Here is a 20117-nt window from a genome sequence, read left to right as displayed (position 1 = left end):
ACTATAACACCTGAGACTTCTTTGGTCTCAGCTACACTGCAAACTAAAGATATGCATTTTCAATATGGATTTCTTGCAAAACAAATTCTGATTCAATTTATATAAAATACCCCATAGCAGGCATGGACAATTGTAGCTGATAAATCTCAAAGCATGTTTGCTGCCCTCTACTGTTTGTAAAGAATACAACAGTGCTGGTTGTTTCCGTCACTTGATTTCTGCTCCCAGCAGTAAAAAGTACAACTTCACAAACCACTTCCACTTATAGTTGAAAATAAGATTTATTTTCAAAATATAGAAATACTGAAACAGATTGAAATTGGCTTAAAGACGATGGGTTTGATTTATGCGCATGTTTTGTAACAAAAAAACAGGCCACATCTGAAGCAGCTTCCTGACGGCTCTTGATCTCCCCACAGAGACGATCTTCAGAGGAAGACTTCTGGGAGCGGAAGATAGAGGCTCCGCCTGTTCATCAGAATCCAAGCTGTCACATGACCTTGCCTCGCCCTCTCTAGGCACAGAATGAATGGACGGAGTTCCTTGCATGATATATCCCTTATAACGAGGAGCAAAAGTCTATTTACAGTCATTATAAAATCAAATCTACAAAATACTGATTTATTAAAAATTGCATCTTTTCCCTTTTGTTTTGGATCGTAGTGAAACATTGAAAATCCTCCTTCTCCACGCTTTATGAATCCAGCTTTATTGTGAGGCTACCTTAGCGAATCAACTCTGTAAAAAAAAAAACAAGAAAAACAAACATTAAAAGCCAGCAACCATAAAGAATAAGTGTTTCTATGAATATTCCACAATGATAAAATCATAGGCCTTAACCTCCTTAGCAGTATGCCCGACACTGTCTGGCATACCGCACAGTGGCCCCAGGAGTCCCCCATAAATAAATAAATGTTCCTAATAGCCGTAAATCCTTTAGCCATCACTAGGCTAGCTAGTAAGAGCCTCCGCGGCACCCCTAGTTTATACATTACACCCCCCCCCCTGGATCCAGCGATCGGCGCAGCCTCCCGGCACACTTCCGGTCTCTCTATGGAGAGGATCGGGTTTTCTCATGACATGTGCGATCCTCCCCATAGAGAGACCGGAGCGGTCCCTGGGGGCTGTGCCGATCGCTGGAGCCAAGCTAGGTAATGTATAAACTGGGGAGCGGCAGTGATCAAAGGGTGCCGGAGACTTCTTCTAGCTAGCCTAGTGCTAGCTAGAGGGTTTAAAGCCACTAGGAACTTTTTTTAATTAATCGGGCAAAAATTGACAAAACCTCCTGAGCGGCGTAACGTTCAGGAGGTTAAAGCGGATCCGAGATGAAAAACTATAACAAGTAACTTGTCTATATAGGTTATCTAATGTTTAGATAGTTTACACAGCATATCTAGCTGCAAACAGCTTCAACAGTTTATGAATATTTATTCCTGTGATACAATGAGGGCAGCAATTTTCTGTTTGTCGCAGGCTGAGAGCTGGAGATGCTATCAGCTTGCCTGTGTGAAAATTCAGTCCCCTCTCCTCCTCCCTCCTCCCCTCTGCCTCTGAAATCTCTGGCTAGTAACACCTCCCCTCCCCCTGCCAAGACTGAGCTCCTATAAGCTCTTGCTACAGTGCCAAGGCACAAAAGGAGCTTTGGGTGAGTCTTGTTTAGTTTATAGGGAATTAAAACAAAACAAAAGTAAAGTATTTGGCTTAAGGAATGCCCTATAAACTATATGGAAGGAACACAATTATAAGTTTATCTCGGATCCACTTTAAAGAGGATCTGCAAAAAAAAAAAAAAAAAAAACTCTGGGGGAAACTTAGCTCGGGAGGGGGAAGCCTCTGGATACTAACCAGGCTTCCCCTGTCCTCCGGTGTCCGACAATCTCCTGCTGAGAGGTAAATATTTACCTACCGCGATCCTGCGCAGCCGCACTAGGGGCTCTCTGTAGCAGAAACTGATCAGATCCGCTCTTCTGCGCAGACGCGAGTCCTTTGCGCCCGTGCAGTACAACAGATACAATCGGGCCAATTTCCGCCTTACCCGAACAAAGAGCTGCTAGTGCGCCTGCGCAGGATCGCAGACTGGTAAATAAATCTCTGCTTGTCTGAGGAGGTTTCGGAGGAGCCAGCGATGGATTCCCCAAAGCTGCAGAGGAGAGGGAAGCTTCATTGGGACCCTGAGGCTTCCCCTTAGGTAAGTATCCCCCAGAAGGATTTTTTTATACAGGTTCTCTTTAAAAAAAAAATGAACCAGAGGTGAAAATAAACTGAGTAGATAAACTATTACATTTATCCTCCTACTCCTAAAAAGGACTTTTATACTTAAACATTAACAAAGTAGGTTGAAGGTTTTACTGTCTCCAATCAGTGGCAGTCTATTAAGTGTCCCAGAGTGAAAATATATGAACTATTGACCTTGTCCTACCTCTGCCGGCCGCAAAAGTTGTATTCTGCCACTAAAACTTTTACGGCTGTAATTAGCTTACCAGTGATGTTTACTATATTTTCGACAAGGTTCCGACAAGGCGAAAACTGTCACTTCCAAGCCTAGAAATTACAGTGACCCTGAGCAGAGCTTTAACCACTTAGTGGCATCCTAACGCATTAATACGTCATGCTTTACCCTATTAACGGCAACATGACGTATTAATAAGTCGCGCGTTCCCGCCGCTGCTACCGCCGTGTGCGCGCCGCTATGGCCGCCGTTTCCGTCAGGATCCCGTGCTGAGGAATTGGGGGAAGAGGACCAAACGGTCCTCTACCCAATCGCAGTGCCTGGAGTGAATGGACGTGACCGCGAACAGCGGCTACGTCCATTCACAAAAACAGGAAATGTAACAATTAAATAAAGTGTAAAAAAAAAAAAAAAAAAAAAAAAAAAAAAAGTGAACACTTACTATAACGAGTGTTCACTAGTGCCATCTTGTGGCCAAAAAGTATATGACACATACAAAATACATACATTTACAAGTACATACACATGAGTAATAAAATTAATAAACTTCCACTTCCAACACTCCCCCTCCAAAAGAAAACACTTGAAAAAAAAAATCAGCTTAAAATAAATAAATAAATACTTTCCTTAGGGACTCAGCTTTTTTTAATCTATATTTTATGGGGGAAAATTATTTAATTTATTACATTGGGGCTTGTAATTATGGCCAGAACAAAAAAAACAGAACAGAAAAATAACACCTATATTTCAAAATAATATACTGTCGCCATACATTGTGATAGGGACATAATTTAAATGTTTTAATAATCGGGACAACTGGGCAAACACAATGTGTTTGTTTTATCCACAGGAGAATGTTTAATTTTAAAACTATAATGGCTGAAAACTGAGAAATAATGATTTTTTTTTCTATTTTTTTGTTTTTTTCCTCATTAAAATGCATTTAGAATAAAAAAATTCTTAGCAAAATGTACTACCGACAGAAAGCCTAATTGGTGGTGAAAAAAACGAGGTATAGATCATTTTCTTGTGATAAGTAGTAAACGTTATTAGGGAATAAAAGGGAGGAGCACTGACAAGTGAAAATTGCTCTGGTCCGTTAGAGTAAAAACCCTTGGGGGTGAACTGGTTAAAATGAAAATCTGCACTTACCTGGAGCTTTCTCCAGCCCCCCGTAGCCCGCGAGGTCCCTTGGTGTCCTCTGGGTCTCCTCCGTGATCCCACTGGCGGCATCGTTAAGCTGGCGACTTCAGCCAAAGTCGTGCACAACTGTGCATGTGCGGCCCATCCGTGCACCTGCACACCTTGCCATAAATTGCAGTTCTCGAAAAACTGAACTGTGCATGTGCAGGAGGCTTAACGCACGTGATCGAGCCGGGTGCATGGACGAGCCAAGCATGCGCATGACCACGTAGGAGACCCAGAGGACGAGGAGAGTCCTCAAGGGCTAAGAGCAGGCTGGAGGATGCCCCAGGTAAGTGCAGATTTACATTTTAAAGCTCCCATTATATGGGACTTTGTGCAGGCCAAAAAGGAAATATGAGAAGCTTGCTGCCTGCACTTTCTGGCTTGGAAATTGCTTCAAGTTCTATACCACTTGTGGCCTTATACTGATGAATTCAATTTCATTATAGTTCTATTCAGTTTTCTTGTGGAGTTTATAAAGCAGTATTTCATACATGGAAGACGGTTTTACTCTAATCTATGTATTTTTTGGATGGAATAGACGACTGCAGCCTCTAAGGGACCTGTTCTGAGGGTGTTAGTGAGATGGCCATTTATAGGGCTTTTCTAAATTAGTCAGTATATGCCCATTGTAAAATCTTTTCTCTTCCTGATTTACATCATGAAACAACTAACAACTTTACTCCTGCCAGATCTCTGCAGAATGTTTCTGAGAGATCCAAGCATAGAGGGAGGCCCAGACATCACACTGTGGGAGCGGTTTCACCACAATATCAGCCATAAAAATGTCCCCGATCTATTTGAGAAAAGAAAGATTTCTCTTGAGAAAGGGAGTGTCAGCTACTGATTGGAATTACGTTCAATACTGGATTAAAGTTCCTCTTGAAGATGGGCTTCTCTGGCTTACTTTGACCTTTCTATTGTGTGCCTTAAGCCAGTCATCATCACAGTTAATTACTAAAAGGACTGGTGAACCAGTCACCAGCTACCTCTTATGCCAAGTAGGATTGTCTCATTGACAAAACTACTTCTGTTGTTGCTGTCCAAATGCCCTCACCTTGTCACAAAACCGTCTATGATTCCAAACGGGGGCACCGTACAGGGTTTTCAGTTGTTACCAAGCCAGGTGAACATTTGTTCTAGGTGAGGCCATCGTGTTCTATCTAGATGGATTACAGCCAAAAGGTGTCTGTGGGATTAACAATCACAACAATTGCGTTCCAATCCAGACAGGTCAGCAGAGGGCAAGTTCAACCAGCCTGGCATCAATGAGCAATAGTCATCTCATTGTCAGCATTTAACAGAACGTATAAAGTTGCTGGAACCAAGAATAAACCCCAATAAATCCATAAATCCTGGAGCCTTCAGTTTGGGCGAGTGTTATAATGCAGAGACAGTAACTCAGCCTGCTGCCCCATCCCAACTGACAGCGGAATAATGATTAACCTTTATCTAGCAACATGAACCAGTTTCTCTCTCAGAATCATACAATGGCTTTTCACAGATTACAATAAGAGCAGCTAATTGTTTAAAATACGAAGTAGTATAGGCTCTCTAAAACTGCAGTAATTTTATCAACCTGATCAGCCCCACCAAGACGCGTTTTCTTCCCCATCATCCCTACACTAAAGGTAGCCATACACTGGTCAATTTGCCATTAGATCGACCAGCTGACAGATCCCTATCTGATCGAATCTGATCAGAGAGGGATCGTATGGCTGCCTTTACTGCAAACAGATTGTGAATCGGTTTCAACCTGAAACCGATCACAATCTGTTGAGCTGCTCCTGTCGCCTGACTCCCCCCCCCCCCCCCCCCCCCGTATACATTACCTAAAGCTGGCTCCGGGTCCTCTTCTCCACGCTGCACCCCGCACCGCATCCCAGCGTACACTGTGTCACTCCGTGACCAGGAAGTTCAAATAGAGCGCCCTCTATTTGAACTTCCTGGTCACTGCAGTGACACAGGAAGTTAATGTACGCTGGGATGGAAGCAGGAACAGAGCCGTGCAGCGCGGAGAAGATGCCCGGGAGTCAGCGTCAGGTAATGTATACCTGATCGGATCGGCAGCCGCTAGCGACGCGCACTTTACCCTCGGGCGATCGACTGTATTTTTCCGCACGGCGCGATCGACGGACCGATCTGATTTCGGGAGGAAATCGGATTGGCGGGTGCGTTTAGCGCGAACGATTGGCAGCAGATTCGATCCCAGTGATCGACTATGCTGTCGAAACGGCCGCAAATCGGGCCAGTGTATGGCCAGCTTAACTGTTCCATGCATAGCACTAGAAACAAACAATGGCAGTGTGGTAGGACTCATGCAAAAAAGAGTGCTGCGACTGATGGTGTGCCATTGGGTTGGAGAGGTAGCATTAGCCATCACATAGATCTGCTATGCAGGAAAGCACGAAACATTAAAGGGACTCCGAGCACCTCTCATGGGTATGCCTTTAAGACTCTGACCAGTACTGCAAAGTACTTAAACATGCATACCTTTCTGTAGCTTGTGCTCTCTTCTTTCATTTGATGAGTGAATCACCATTCTACACCAAATAGTTTTCATTTGCACTGTCCCTCCCCTAGAACTACACAGCAAGAAAGTGGAATAGCTGACTGCTTACCTTACCTCCCCCCCTCGTTTCGCTCTCCTAGTGATGATTGGTACTAGACCTAAACTCTTGCACACAGAAATACACCCAGTGTTTTTTTATAGAGACCGGCCTGTCTAATTCTCCCTTCTCAGCAAGTAATAAGCTAGTGTAATTTGAGCTCCTAGCTGTCTGCCAAGTTGTTACCAAATATGTAAGCACAGGGTGTTAACCCTTTCTGGGTTCTAAGGATACCAGGAAGTAAACACTCTGCAGAATCTCAGTAGGAAATCTATAAGCTGTAACAAGGAAATGTTATTCTGTAAATGACAACTGAACTGAGATGTATATGGAGGCTGCCATATTTATTTCCTTTTAAACAATACCAGTTGCCTGGCAGCCCCGCTGATCTATTTGGCTGCTGACAACACCAGACACAAGTATGCAGCTAATACCTAACAATGCCTCCCCGATTACATGGATGCCCCCGCCACTACGAGCTTCCTCCAATCGGAAGCTAAGCTGCGACCCAGGGTCAGGGCTTAGCTTCCAATTGGAGAAAGCTAACAAAGGCGAGGAGTGGCGAGAGCAGCCATGTAATGGAGGAGACAGGGGAGGCAATGCGGAGGAGCAGTGATTGACAAGCTGCCAGGTAAGCAGGAGGTTAGCGACATATCGTCGCTATTCTGGCGATATTTTTCAGGGGAGATAGAGCCCGGGGGACTGGCAGCGGCACCAGGACAGAGGCATGTCATTGTGCACAGAACATGCCTCTGTGTCCTATTAAGATTTAGAAAATTTGCCTCGGGTTCTCTTTAAATTCTTGCCGACCGCTCCACGCCAATTGGTGTGAACACGGCGGCAGCCCAAGGACCGCTCAACGCTAATTGGCATGAAAACCTGGGGGCAGAGATTGCAGGGAACTGCATGCATCAGTGCACGCGCATTCTCGCTTGAATGACAGAGCTCTGCTCTGTCATCAGCCTCCCAGCAACGATTGCCGCTAGGAGACTGTTAGATCACCGTTTATTTACATGTTACAGCGCTGCGATCTACGGCAGCACTGTACTGGGGACAGCCATATGACACGGCTGTCCCCCTGGGAGGCTTAGGAGCTATCCACTTTCATAGGCTGCCGGGGGGAGGGAAAGCTCTGTTGATGGGCAAAAACCACTTGTGTGGTAATTGAGCGGTGCCAAAAACAAGTGAGGTCCTCGGCCCTTGACATCCCTGCTTTAGAGACTGCGTAAGGTTTGGCCACTCTTAAGCCTGGTACACTGTTTCAATTATGAGATTGGCCAATCACTGACCAATCTTACCACCTTCATGTAGTATACAGTGGCTTGCAAAAGTATTCGGCCCCCTTGAAGTTTTCCACATTTTGTCATATTACTGCCACAAACATGAATCAATGTTATTGGAATTCCACGTGAAAGACCAATACAAAGTGGTGTACACGTGAGAAGTGGAACAAAAATCATACAGGATTCCAAACATTTTTTACAAACAACTGCAAAGTGGGGTGTGCGTAATTATTCAGTCCCCTTTGGTCTGAGTGCAGTCAGTTGCCCATAGACATTATCTGATGAGTGCTAATGGCTAAATAGAGTGCACCTGTGTGTAATCTAATGTCAGTACAAATACAGCCATGAAGTCCAAAGAACACACCAGGCAGGTCAGGGATAAAGTTATTAAGACATTTAAAGCAGGCTTAGGCTACAAAAAGATTTCCAAAGCCTTAAACATCCCACGGAGCACTGTTCAAGCGATCATTCAGAACTGGAAGGAGTAATGCACAGCTGTAAACTTTTAAGACAAGGCCATCCACCTAAACTCACAGGCCGAACAAGGATAGCGCTGATCAGAAATGCAGTCAGGAGGGCCATGGTGACTCTGGACGAGCTGCAGAGATCTACAGCTCAGGTGGGGGAATCTGTCCATAGGACCACTATTAGTTGTGCACTGCACAAAGTTGGCCTTTATGGAAGAGTGGCAAGAAGAAAGCCATTGTTAACAGAAAAGCATAAGTCGTCCTGTTTGCAGTTTGCCACAAGCCATGTGGGGGACACAGCAAACATGTGGAAGAAGGTGCTCTGGTCAGAGGAGACCAAAATGGAACTTTTTGGCTAAAATGCAAAACTAATACTAATTAAGAGAATATTCTATGCATTGCACAGGTCATAACTTACTAAACAAAACACCACAAAAGGTTTGCTGATTACAAAATTTGTATTGAATATGCACACACCTTGCTTCATATATTCTACAAACCTCCCGTAAAATTGCACATGCCCCAATAAGACCTCTCCCCCCTAGAAACACAGTTCTTACCGGCCTGCAGGACTTTTGAGAAGTTAAATATACCAGCGCTGGTTTTTGACTTTTTGATGACCAACATACAATGGTATTGCAGTTCCATGCACTGGTTCTTTAAACGTAATCTGTCCTAATATGAAAAGCAAGCCTGTGTTCAAAGTCTGAGGAGATGAGTCAATCCCATTTAAAAACAGCCGCAGCGGCCCAGCTGCATGACCTGCAAGAAAATAACGTTCATTTGCCGGTGGACCTGCCCGCAGATTTAACTCTATGATTTTTGTTTCTTACCACCCTCGGGTTTTCTGGGAGCGAGGACCGAGCGCGCGGGCGTCCCTGCCTGCTCCTTTCTGCCCTACTAGCTCCCTCATGAACAACGTCTTTCTCCCGATGGGCTGGCGTGCTTGTATTTGCCGCGGACTTCCGTCTCTCACACGGGCCTGTGATACGTCACTTGCTGCAGCTACGGCGGCCGGCTGTGCCCAAACTTCTTGCCGACGCGTTTCACTCGCTCCTTGCGAGTTTTCTCAAGGCATAAGGCGTAAATCTGATGAGAGCGCCCTCTCGTGGCTGTTAAATAGGCCTTCTTCTCATGCATATTCATATTTCTCTGTACTTTTTCTGGCGCCATCTTGTGGCTGCTTTGATAACTTTTTCCATTTGTATTACTCATTCAACATGGTTAAATGCGCTAATATAGCACACCATCATTTAAATTTTCTATATCTCACGTTATTAGAAGTACTAAAATCATGCATTCCATTATATGACCGTTTATACTCTCTCATTACATTTATTTGGGATATAAAATTGCCTCTAACAAGAGGGGACCCAGGAGACACCCAAACCAATGCGCCACCCCCCCAGAAAAAACACGGGCATAAATTGTAGTATTATCTACTACTCAAAAGCTGTTAACTCACTACGGGAAGAGATCTGGGCCACACCCACCTTTGTTTTTTATAAGAACACTCCCAAATTTAGGTCCACATTTATCCCGTGGGGTGCTACTGTATTACATTTATAGATCCACATACATTCCTTTTGCAGTAGAATTCTATCAAAGTCACCTCTTCTAGGGCTAATTTTCAAATTATATATGCCTCGAAATTTGAAGCCCTTACAATTTCCCCCTTGGCATTCATTAAAATGTACTGCTACTGCACTTTCCACTTTTTTATTCTTAATATTATTCAAGTGTTCCCCTATGCGTGTACCCAAATCTCTTCCCGTTTTTTCCCACGTATATCTTCCCACATGGGCATAATATCTGATAAACAACCTTTGTAGTGGCACACGTTATATAGTCCCGGATTTTAAACTCCTTATTTCCTGAGCTATCAGACAAAGTTTCACCTTCCTTTACATATCTGCAATGTGAGCAGTTCAAACATTTATACATGCCTTTTCTTCTAATCGATGTCATATTGTGTTTTTTATATTCAGTTGAGACCAACATGTCCTTTAGATTACTACTTCTTTTAGCTGTTATCTGGGGTCTTTCCCCTACTATGGACAGAATTTCCCTATCCAATGTCAAAACTCCCCAGTTTTTTTCCAAAACTCTTTGTAGTTCCGGCCAGTGACTACCATATCTAGTCACCAAACGTGTGACTTCTTTTTGCTGACTTTTTTTTCTCTTTTGTAATCAATAATGTTTCTCTGTCTGTTTTCAACCCTCTAATGTACACCTTGCTTATTCTAGAGGAGTAACCTCTTTCCTTCAAACGGGTTCTCAACTTCCTGGACTCTTCTTTATACAGATCAACTGTGGCACAATTGCGTCTGGTTCGTAGAAATTCCCCTGTGGGGACAGCTCTTATCTGACAATTCATATGATGACTATCTGCATGTAGGAGGGTGTTGCCTGCACTCTCCTTCCTATATGTGCTTGTTACTAAACGATTTTCCTGTTTTTGCAATTTCAGATCTAAAAAAGTGACCTCTCTTTCATCATAATTATACGTTACATAAATATATTTCTTTTATTCTTATTCAGCTGATCCACAAAGTCATGCAAACTTTTTTCATCTCCCTTCCAGACCACTAATATGTCATCTATAAAACGCAGCCAGAGGGCGACATGCTCCCCGAACCCACACGCGCAATACACCTCCTCCAACTCCCATCTACCCAGGTGCAAGCACGCGTAGGCCGGGGAGCACGCCGCCCCCATGGCCACGCCCCTCAACTGTTGGTAATACTGGCCATTGAACTCAAAGAAGTTTTTCATCAGCACCAACTTCATCAGATCCAAAACATAATCATTATGTGATTCTTCTTCACCTCCATAAAATTTTTCCAAAAAGAAATGCAATGCCTCCAAACCAATATCATGCGGAATTGATGTGAACAAAGATTCTACATCTAACGTTACTAGAATACATTTTTCAGGTAATTGCACATTTTCTATTTTCTTTAACACATCCATTGTGTCACGTACATAAGATGGTAGAGACATCATTATCGGTTTGATTTTCTCATCTATAAATTGTGCTATTCTTTCAATTGGGCCCCCGTTGGCTGAAATGATTGGCCTTCCCAGGGGATTATGTAGATCCTTATGGGTTTTAGGGATAATATAAAATGTTGGTATATTGAATTCCTTTACCTCTAAATAATGAAACTCCCTCTCCAATAATATTCCCTCTAATAATCCCCATGACAATTTTTTATTTATTTCCTCCGTTAATTTCTGAAAAGGGTTCCCTTTCACTTTTCCATAGCAAGATATATCCGACAATAATCTCTCCACTTCCCCTACATACATTTCACAAGGCATTAATACTACATTGCCGCCCTTATCGCTTTTTTTGATGACTATGTCATCTCTGCTCTGTAATTCCTTTAGGGCTTGAAACTGTCCTTTCGTCAGATTGTGACTTTTCTCTCTTCCCCAATTGATTGCCTTGAGATCTTTTTTCATTAATTCAAAAAATATTGCAGTCGATCGATTGGACGACAAAGATGGCATAAATGGATTTTGGCCTAAAAACTGTATGCATTTGTGTTAATTCTGTTTCCTCATATTCTTCAAATTCCAGATTGTCAATGTCATAAATCTCATTTATATCATTTTCCTGTGATTGATTGGCATCAATCACAGGATCAATTTCCTCTTTTAGATACATTTTTTTCAATAAAACCCGTCTCAAGAACAAAATTTATGTCCTTAAAAACTTCGAATTCATCGCCGTGGGCTGTGGGGCAAAACGTTAAGCCCCTACTTAGTACAAAATAATGATCTTCTGTTAAGTTATAACTGGTGAGATTTATGACATTTAGATCATCTGTTTTATTTTCTTCTAGGTTAGATTTTCCTCTGCATGTGCCCTTGCTCTTGTTATCATTCTTTCTTATTGGGGCATGTGCAATTTCACGGGAGGTTTGTAGAATATAGGAAGCAAGGTGTGTGCATATTCAATACAAATTTTGTAATCAGCAAACCTTTTGTGGTGTTTTGTTTAGTAAGTTATGACCTGCGCAATGCATAGAATATTCTCTTAATTAGTATAAGTTGTGTTGAGTACTAGGTACTAAACACATGCCCCCATTTGATTAGATAAGAGTATTTTGCCTCACAGGGGGGGACCCAGGGGAGATCCAGTGCCTCCCTTCCAGTTTAAAGTTTTGGGTTTATTTGTTGGTTTGAGATCTGTAAAAGTGTTCCCATAAGGTGATCAAGATGGCATACATTCCTATAATTGAATTGGACCAGGAAATACAGACAAACATTAATAATAGCGAGGAAAAAAACAGTAAGGTAAATTTAGATAAATTATTTAGAAATTATCAAAAAATAACAGTGAAGTTTGTGAAAAGAAAATGGAACATAATCTACATGGAGAAATATGTAAAGGAGGGTATAATTCCAAGGGGTATTAGAGAGAGAGTAATCCCCGCAGGCCATCTTTTAACGGAAAGATTCATACCTATATGGAAAAAAGAATGCATAGGCCACGGTTTAAGAGTGATGCAGATCATGGCAGATGAAGAGAAAATACAATTAGATCAGTTGGAAAGAGAAATGGATACCCAATTGGGAAAAGTAAATGAATACAAAAAGGATGCAGATTTTGACAAATTAAATGTTAGAACCAAAAAGATCATAGAAAAAGAACAATATAAAATTAAAAAGATGAAAGCAGGAAAATTTTTAAGGGATCAAAATGATTGGAAAAAGGGAACAATCTTTAATTTACAACCTAGGGAAGATAAAAGAAGACCCAAAAATAAGAGATATAAAAAGAATAACAAAAAAGTTAGGTGGGGAGAGAATACCTATAGCTCATCTGATTGTTATAGTGATAGTGATGGGTCAGGGGACCAGGGTCATAATAATGAGACATCAAGCCATAAAGAAAGGGGTGCAATTGGTGGAAGTGAGGAAGAACAGGATTTTTTGGTGAATTCCCTAGACCAAATAATCAAGGAATCCAACACAGAAAGAATGATAACAAGAGCAAGGGCACAGGCAGAGGAAAATCTAACCTAGGAAAAAATAAAACAGATGATCTAAATGTCATAAATCTCACCAGTTATAACTTAACAGAAGATCATTATTTTGTACTAAGTAGGGGCTTAACGTTTTGCCCCACAGCCCACGGCGATGAATTCGAAGTTTTTAAGGACATAAATTTGTTCTTTAGACGGGTTTTATTGAAAAAAATGTATCTAAAAGAGGAAATTGAACCTGTGATTGATGCCAATCAATCACAGGAAAATGATATAAATGAGATTTATGACATTGACAATCTGGAATTTGAAGAGTATGAGGAAACAGAATTAACACAAATGCATACAGTTTTTAGGCCAAAATCCAAATTTATGCCATCTTTGTCGTCCAATCGATCGACTGCAATATTTTTGGAATTAATGAAAAAAGATCTCAAGGCAATCAATTGGGGAAGAGAGAAAAATCACAATCTGATGAAAGGACAGTTTCAAGCCCTAAAGGAATTACAGAGCAGAGATGACATAGTCATCAAAAAAAGCGATAAGGGCGGCAATGTAGTATTAATGCCTTGTGAAATGTATGTAGGGGAAGTGGAGAGATTATTGTCGGATATATCTTGCTATGGAAAAGTGAAAGGGAACCCTTTTCAGGAATTAACGGAGGAAATAAATAAAAAATTGTCATGGGGTTTATTAGAGGGAATATTATTGGAGAGGGAGTTTCGTTATTTAGAGGTAAAGGAATTCAATATACCAACATTTTATATTATCCCTAAAACCCATAAGGATCTACATAATCCCCCGGGAAGGCCAATCATTTCAGCCAATGGGGGCCCAATTGAAAGAATAGCACACTTTATAGATGAGAAAATCAAACCGATAATGATGTCTCTACCATCTTATGTACGTGACACAATGGATGTGTTAAAGAAAATAGAAAATGTGCAATTACCTGAAAAATGTATTCTAGTAACGTTAGATGTAGAATCTTTGTTCACATCAATTCCGCATGATATTGGTTTGGAGGCATTGCATTTCTTTTTGGAAAAATTTTATGGAGGTGAAGAAGAATCACATAATGATTATGTTTTGGATCTGATGAAGTTGGTGCTGATGAAAAACTTCTTTGAGTTCAATGGCCAGTATTACCAACAGTTGAGGGGCGTGGCCATGGGGGCGGCGTGCTCCCCGGCCTACGCGTGCTTGCACCTGGGTAGATGGGAGTTGGAGGAGGTGTATTGCGCGTGTGGGTTCGGGGAGCATGTCGCCCTCTGGCTGCGTTTTATAGATGACATATTAGTGGTCTGGAAGGGAGATGAAAAAAGTTTGCATGACTTTGTGGATCAGCTGAATAAGAATAAAAGAAATATTAATGTAACGTATAATTATGATGAAAGAGAGGTCACTTTTTTAGATCTGAAATTGCAAAAACAGGAAAATCGTTTAGTAACAAGCACATATAGGAAGGAGAGTGCAGGCAACACCCTCCTACATGCAGATAGTCATCATATGAATTGTCAGATAAGAGCTGTCCCCACAGGGGAATTTCTACGAACCAGACGCAATTGTGCCACAGTTGATCTGTATAAAGAAGAGTCCAGGAAGTTGAGAACCCATTTGAAGGAAAGAGGTTACTCCTCTAGAATGATAAGCAAGGCGTACATTAGAGGATTGAAAACAGACAGAGAAACATTATTGATTACAAAAGAGAAAAAAAGTCAGCAAAAAGAAGTCACACGTTTGGTGACTAGATATGGTAGTCACTGGCCGGAACTACAAAGAGTTTTGGAAAAAAACTGGGGAGTTTTGACATTGGATAGGGAAATTCTGTCCATAGTAGGGGAAAGACCCCAGATAACAGCTAAAAGAAGTAGTAATCTAAAGGACATGTTGGTCTCAAGTGAATATAAAAAGCACAATATGACATTGATTAGAAGAAAAGGCATGTATAAATGTTTGAACTGCTCACATTGCAAATATGTAAAGGAAGATGAAACTTTTTCTGATAGCTCAGGAAATAAGGAGATTAAAATCCGGGACTATATAACGTGTGCCACTACAAAGGTTGTTTATCAGATATTATTCCCATGTGGGAAGATATACGTGGGAAAAACGGGAAGAGATTTGGGTACACGCATAGGGGAACACTTGAATAATATTAAGAATAAAAAAGTGGAAAGTGCAGTAGCAGTACATTTTAATGAATGCCAAGGGGGAAATTGTAAGGGCTTCAAATTTCGAGGCATATATAATTTGAAAATTAGCCCTAGAAGAGGTGACTTTGATAGAATTCTACTGCAAAAGGAATGTATGTGGATCTATAAATGTAATACAGTAGCACCCCACGGGATAAATGTAGACCTAAATTTGGGAGTGTTCTTATAAAAAACAAAGGTGGGTGTGGCCCAGATCTCTTCCCGTAGTGAGTTAACAGCTTTTGAGTAGTAGATAATAAGACTACAATTTATGCCCGTGTTTTTTCTGGGGGGGTGGCGCATTGGTTTGGGTGTCTCCTGGGTCCCCTCTTGTTAGAGGCAATTTTATATCCCAAATAAATGTAATGAGAGAGTATAAACGGTCATATAATGGAATGCATGATTTTAGTACTTCTAATAACGTGAGATATAGAAAATTTAAATGATGGTGCTATATTAGCGCATTTAACCATGTTGAATGAGTAATACAAATGGAAAAAGTTATCAAAGCAGCCACAAGATGGCGCCAGAAAGGCCTAGTGCACACCAAAAACCGCTAGCAGATCCGCAAAATGCTAGCAGATTTTGAAACGCTTTTTCTTCTTTTTCTGTAGCGTTTCAGCTAGCATTTTGCGGTTTTGTGAAGCGTTTATGGTGTAGTAGATTTCATGTATTGTTACAGTAAAGCTGTTACTGAACAGCTACTGTAACAAAAAACGCCGGGCAAACCGCTCTGAAGTGCCGTTTTTCAGGGCGGTTTGCGTTTTTCCTATACTTAACATTGAGGCAGAAACGCCTCCGCAATCCAAAATCTGCAGCAGCCCGGGAGTATGCGTTTCTGCAAAACGCCTCCCGCTTTGGTGTGCACCAGCCCATTGAAATACATTAACCAAGCGGATCCGCACCCGCAAGCGGATCGCAAACCGCAGCAGAACCGCTCTGGTGTGCACTAGGCCAAAGAAAGTACAGAGAAATATGAATATGCATGAGAAGAAGGCCTATTTAACAGCCACGAGAGGGTGCTCTCATCAGATTTACGCCTTATGCCTTGAGAAAACTCGCAAGGAGCGAGTGAAACGCGTCGGCAAGAAGTTTGGGCACAGCCGGCCGCCGTAGCTGCAGCAAGTGACGTATCACAGGCCCGTGTGAGAGACGGAAGTCCGCGGCAAATACAAGCACGCCAGCCCATCGGGAGAAAGACGTTGTTCATGAGGGAGCTAGTAGGGCAGAAAGGAGCAGGCGGGGACGCCCGCGCGCTCGGTCCTCGCTCCCAGAAAACCCGAGGGTGGTAAGAAACAAAAATCATAGAGTTAAATCTGCGGGCAGGTCCACCGGCAAATGAACGTTATTTTCTTGCAGGTCATGCAGCTGGGCCGCTGCGGCTGTTTTAAATGGGATTGACTCATCTCCTCAGACTTTGAACACAGGCTTGCTTTTCATATTAGGACAGTTTACGTTTAAAGAACCAGTGCATGGAACTGCAATACCGTTGTATGTTGGTCATCAAAAAGTCAAAAACCAGCGCTGGTATATTTAACTTCTCAAAAGTCCTGCAGGCCGGGAAGAACTGTGTTTCTAGGGGGGAGAGGTCTTATTGGGGCATGTTCAATTTCACGGGAGGTTTGTAGAATATATGAAGCAAGGTGTGTGCATATTCAATACAAATTTTGTAAACCTTTTGTGGTGTTTTGTTTAAAATGCAAAACTAACACTGCACATCACTCTGAACACACCATCCCCATTGTCAAATATGGTGGTGACAGCATCATATACTGGGGGTGCTTCTCTTCAGCAGGGAAAGGGAAGCTGGTCAGAGTTGATGGGAAGATGGATGGAGCCAAATACAGGGCAATCTTGGAAGAAAACCTCTTGGAGTCTGCAAAAAGACTTGAGACTGGGGCGGAGATTCACCTTCCAGCAGGACAACGACCCTAAACATAAAGCCAGGGCAACAATGGAATCTGTGGCAAGATCTCAAAACTTCGGTTCACAAACTCTGTCCATCTAATCTGACTGAGCTGGGGCTGTTTTGCAAAGAATGGGCAAGGATTTCAGTATCTAGATGTGCAAAGCTGGTAGAGCCATACCCTGAGGCTGCTTCCACACAGGGACGTTACAGGCGCACGTTATTGCGCCTGTAACGCTCCCCCAACGCACAGCAATGTAACACAAGTGGACTGTTCACACAGCCCACGTTGCGTTACATGTAACGCTGCACGTTGTCGGGAAAGTGCAGCATGCTACGGCGTTAGAGCGGCTATAGCCGCGTTAGACTGTTTGCACATGCGCAGTGGGGGGCGGAGAGGAGGCGGGGAGAGCCAGCTACAGTACCCGCGCACATGGCTACTTAATATTCACTGCACTGGCGGCCTCTGATTGGCCAGCGGGACCACGTGATGCGGAGTGTCTCGCTCCGCATCACGTGGTCCCGCCGGCCAATCAGCGCCACTCTGGGAGACCTTATAGGGATAGAGCCGCCTAACGCGGCTCACTCTACCGTCCTCTCTTGCAGCACTATACGATGCGTTAGGTGCACGTTATGCGACCTTAACGTGGCACCTAATGCAATGTCTTGGTCTGCAAGTAGCCTAAAAGACTGGCAGCTGTAATTGCAGCAAAAGGTGGTTCTACAAAGTATTGACTCAGGAGGGGGCTGAATCATTATGCACACCCCACTTTGCAGTTATTGATTTGTAAAAAAAATGTTTGGAATCATGTATGATTTTCGTTCCACTTCTCATGTGTACACCACTTTGTATTGGTCATTCACGTGGAATTCCAATAAAATTGATTCATGTTTGGGGCAGTAATATGACAAAATGTGGAAAACTTCAAGGGGGCCGAATACTTTTGCAAACCACTGTAAGAGCCTACCTAAACAATCTGTTCACAGTATAAAATATATGTGGACACTCATAAAACATGGAGGTGGTAAAATGTGTCAGTGATTGGCCAATCCTTACTGAATGTGTGCACCAGGCTTATGGTGTGTACACACTTGAAAGATAAATGAAAGATCTTAGACCAATTTTACCCCCTTCCATGTAGTATGAGAGCCATACTCTACACAGTCCATTCTATGGAGCTGCACTCCCCATCAGATAATAACTCTTTGCAAGATGCTGCACGCAAAGATGCAGTACACATTCAAAAGATCATTATCTGCAAAAGATCTGTTCCTGCAAAATACATTCATAGTCTATGATATCTGCAGATCATCATACACACCTTGTTTAACAGACATTCATCTGCAGATCAGATCCACCAGGATGGATTTTCAGATCTGCAGATAATTGTCTGATCTGCAGATGAATGTCAGTTAAACAAGGTGTGTATGATCTGCAGATCTCAGACTATGCATGCAATTTGCAGGAACAGATCTTTGGCAGGAACAGATATTTTGCAGATACTGATCTTTTGTGTCTGTACAGCATCTGTGTGTGCAGCATCTTGCAAAGAGTTTTATCTGATGGGGAGTTCAGCTCCATAGAAAAGACTGTGTAGAGTATGGCTCTCGTACTACATGGAAGGGGGTAAAATTGGTCTGATATCTTTCATTTATCTTTCAAGTGTGTACACACCATTAAACCTGGTACACACGCCCAATTTTGATTGGCTAATAAGTGCTAAATTTTACTACCTCCATGTAGTATGAGAGCTTACCTACACAATTAGTATTCAAAGTCTGTTGGTCCTCATACTACATGATGGTGGTAAAATTGGTCATTAATTTACCAGTCAAAAATGGATGTGTGTGTATGCACCTTTAGGCAAGTGTCAAGTTAGTATAGGAGTCATGGTGAAAGTTAGGCAGAAGTATCAAACTAGGTTAGTTTGGGGGTAGATTCAGCCTACAAACAGGCCAGAGAGACACATGCTTTGATTATTATCAGAAGGCTCAATAACTTCTTGCTGTCCAAGATACCAACTTGTCTGTATGCGTCCTTTAGGAGCATCCGGAAACCATGACCAAGAGACCTATGTACCTCTCCTCCTCCAGCCCATCAACATCCTGAAGGCTCTGGATATGCCTCCTCACTTCAGATATACAACCCTGGAAGCATCACTTATCTAGGTGTGATCAATGATACTCAAATACTTCAGAGTTTATGCAAATGAATTTACATTTCTATGCAAATATTTGCTGCATGAAATTAGACCAATCCATTTAAACCTGGGTGGGACTTGATTGGTCCATTTTCAAGCTGCATATATGTGCATAAACATTTACACAAATTTGCATAAACTCAGAAGTATTTGCATATAACTGATCATCCCTACACTTATCACCGATGCCAGGAGTGGGGAAGGAGAGGCGCCCTGAATGCGGCTACCAGCATCTAGTGGCACTTAATTTGGCCTAAGTGGGCGAGTTCTCGCGAAACGCGTTGCATGTGCTTTGTAGTAATAAAATTCATTTTCTTATGAATTTGCAGTCCTTGAGGTAAGCCACCTCATTTTTTTTCTATTTGTTTTTAATATATTTTATTGTATATTGGGCGTCTCTTCACCTTACTCTGGGGAAGGAGAAGGACAGTTGTCACTTTCCCACTGTTCTAGAGGCAAAAAAAAGGCAAACTAGCAATTTGAAGTGGGAAGAAATGAAGTTTGTGTTCTAGTGATCTGCATTAGCTGTCATACTGAAATACATGTGGCGTTTTCTGTACAAATATCCCACAATTCTACATTTACACTAAACACATCTATTTGAGAAACTGCCTAAAAATGAAATATACCGAAAACACATTTGGTAATAAAATTCAGGCAACACGGTACAACATTCCACTGCTTCTAGAATCCAGGTACATACTGTGCTTTCTTACCTAATAATTATGTACATAATCTGGTCAGGGTGGGTGACATAAATCCTGTGGATGAAGCAGAAGAGCACTGTTATATCGTAAGTGATGATCAGTAGGAATTCCAGAGTAC

At 42.2% G+C, this 20117-nt stretch overlaps 1 long non-coding RNA gene across 1 annotated transcript in view; it reads right to left on the bottom strand.

Moving 5' to 3' along the window:
* Nucleotides 1-262: 262 nt before the first annotated feature.
* The window catches only part of LOC137528990 (uncharacterized), a 30727-nt gene continuing 10872 nt past the window's right edge, over nucleotides 263-20117 (bottom strand). The window contains exons 3-4 of the long non-coding RNA XR_011023541.1: nucleotides 20009-20053; nucleotides 263-738 (exon numbers count right to left, since the gene is read on the bottom strand). This is a non-coding gene — a long non-coding RNA (uncharacterized lncRNA). The remainder of the gene's footprint in view (nucleotides 739-20008; nucleotides 20054-20117) is intronic.

Source organism: Hyperolius riggenbachi, chromosome 8 (genome assembly GCF_040937935.1).
Source record: "Hyperolius riggenbachi isolate aHypRig1 chromosome 8, aHypRig1.pri, whole genome shotgun sequence".
NCBI lineage: Eukaryota > Metazoa > Chordata > Amphibia > Anura > Hyperoliidae > Hyperolius > Hyperolius riggenbachi.
This window is presented reverse-complemented; position numbering and strand designations above follow the sequence as displayed.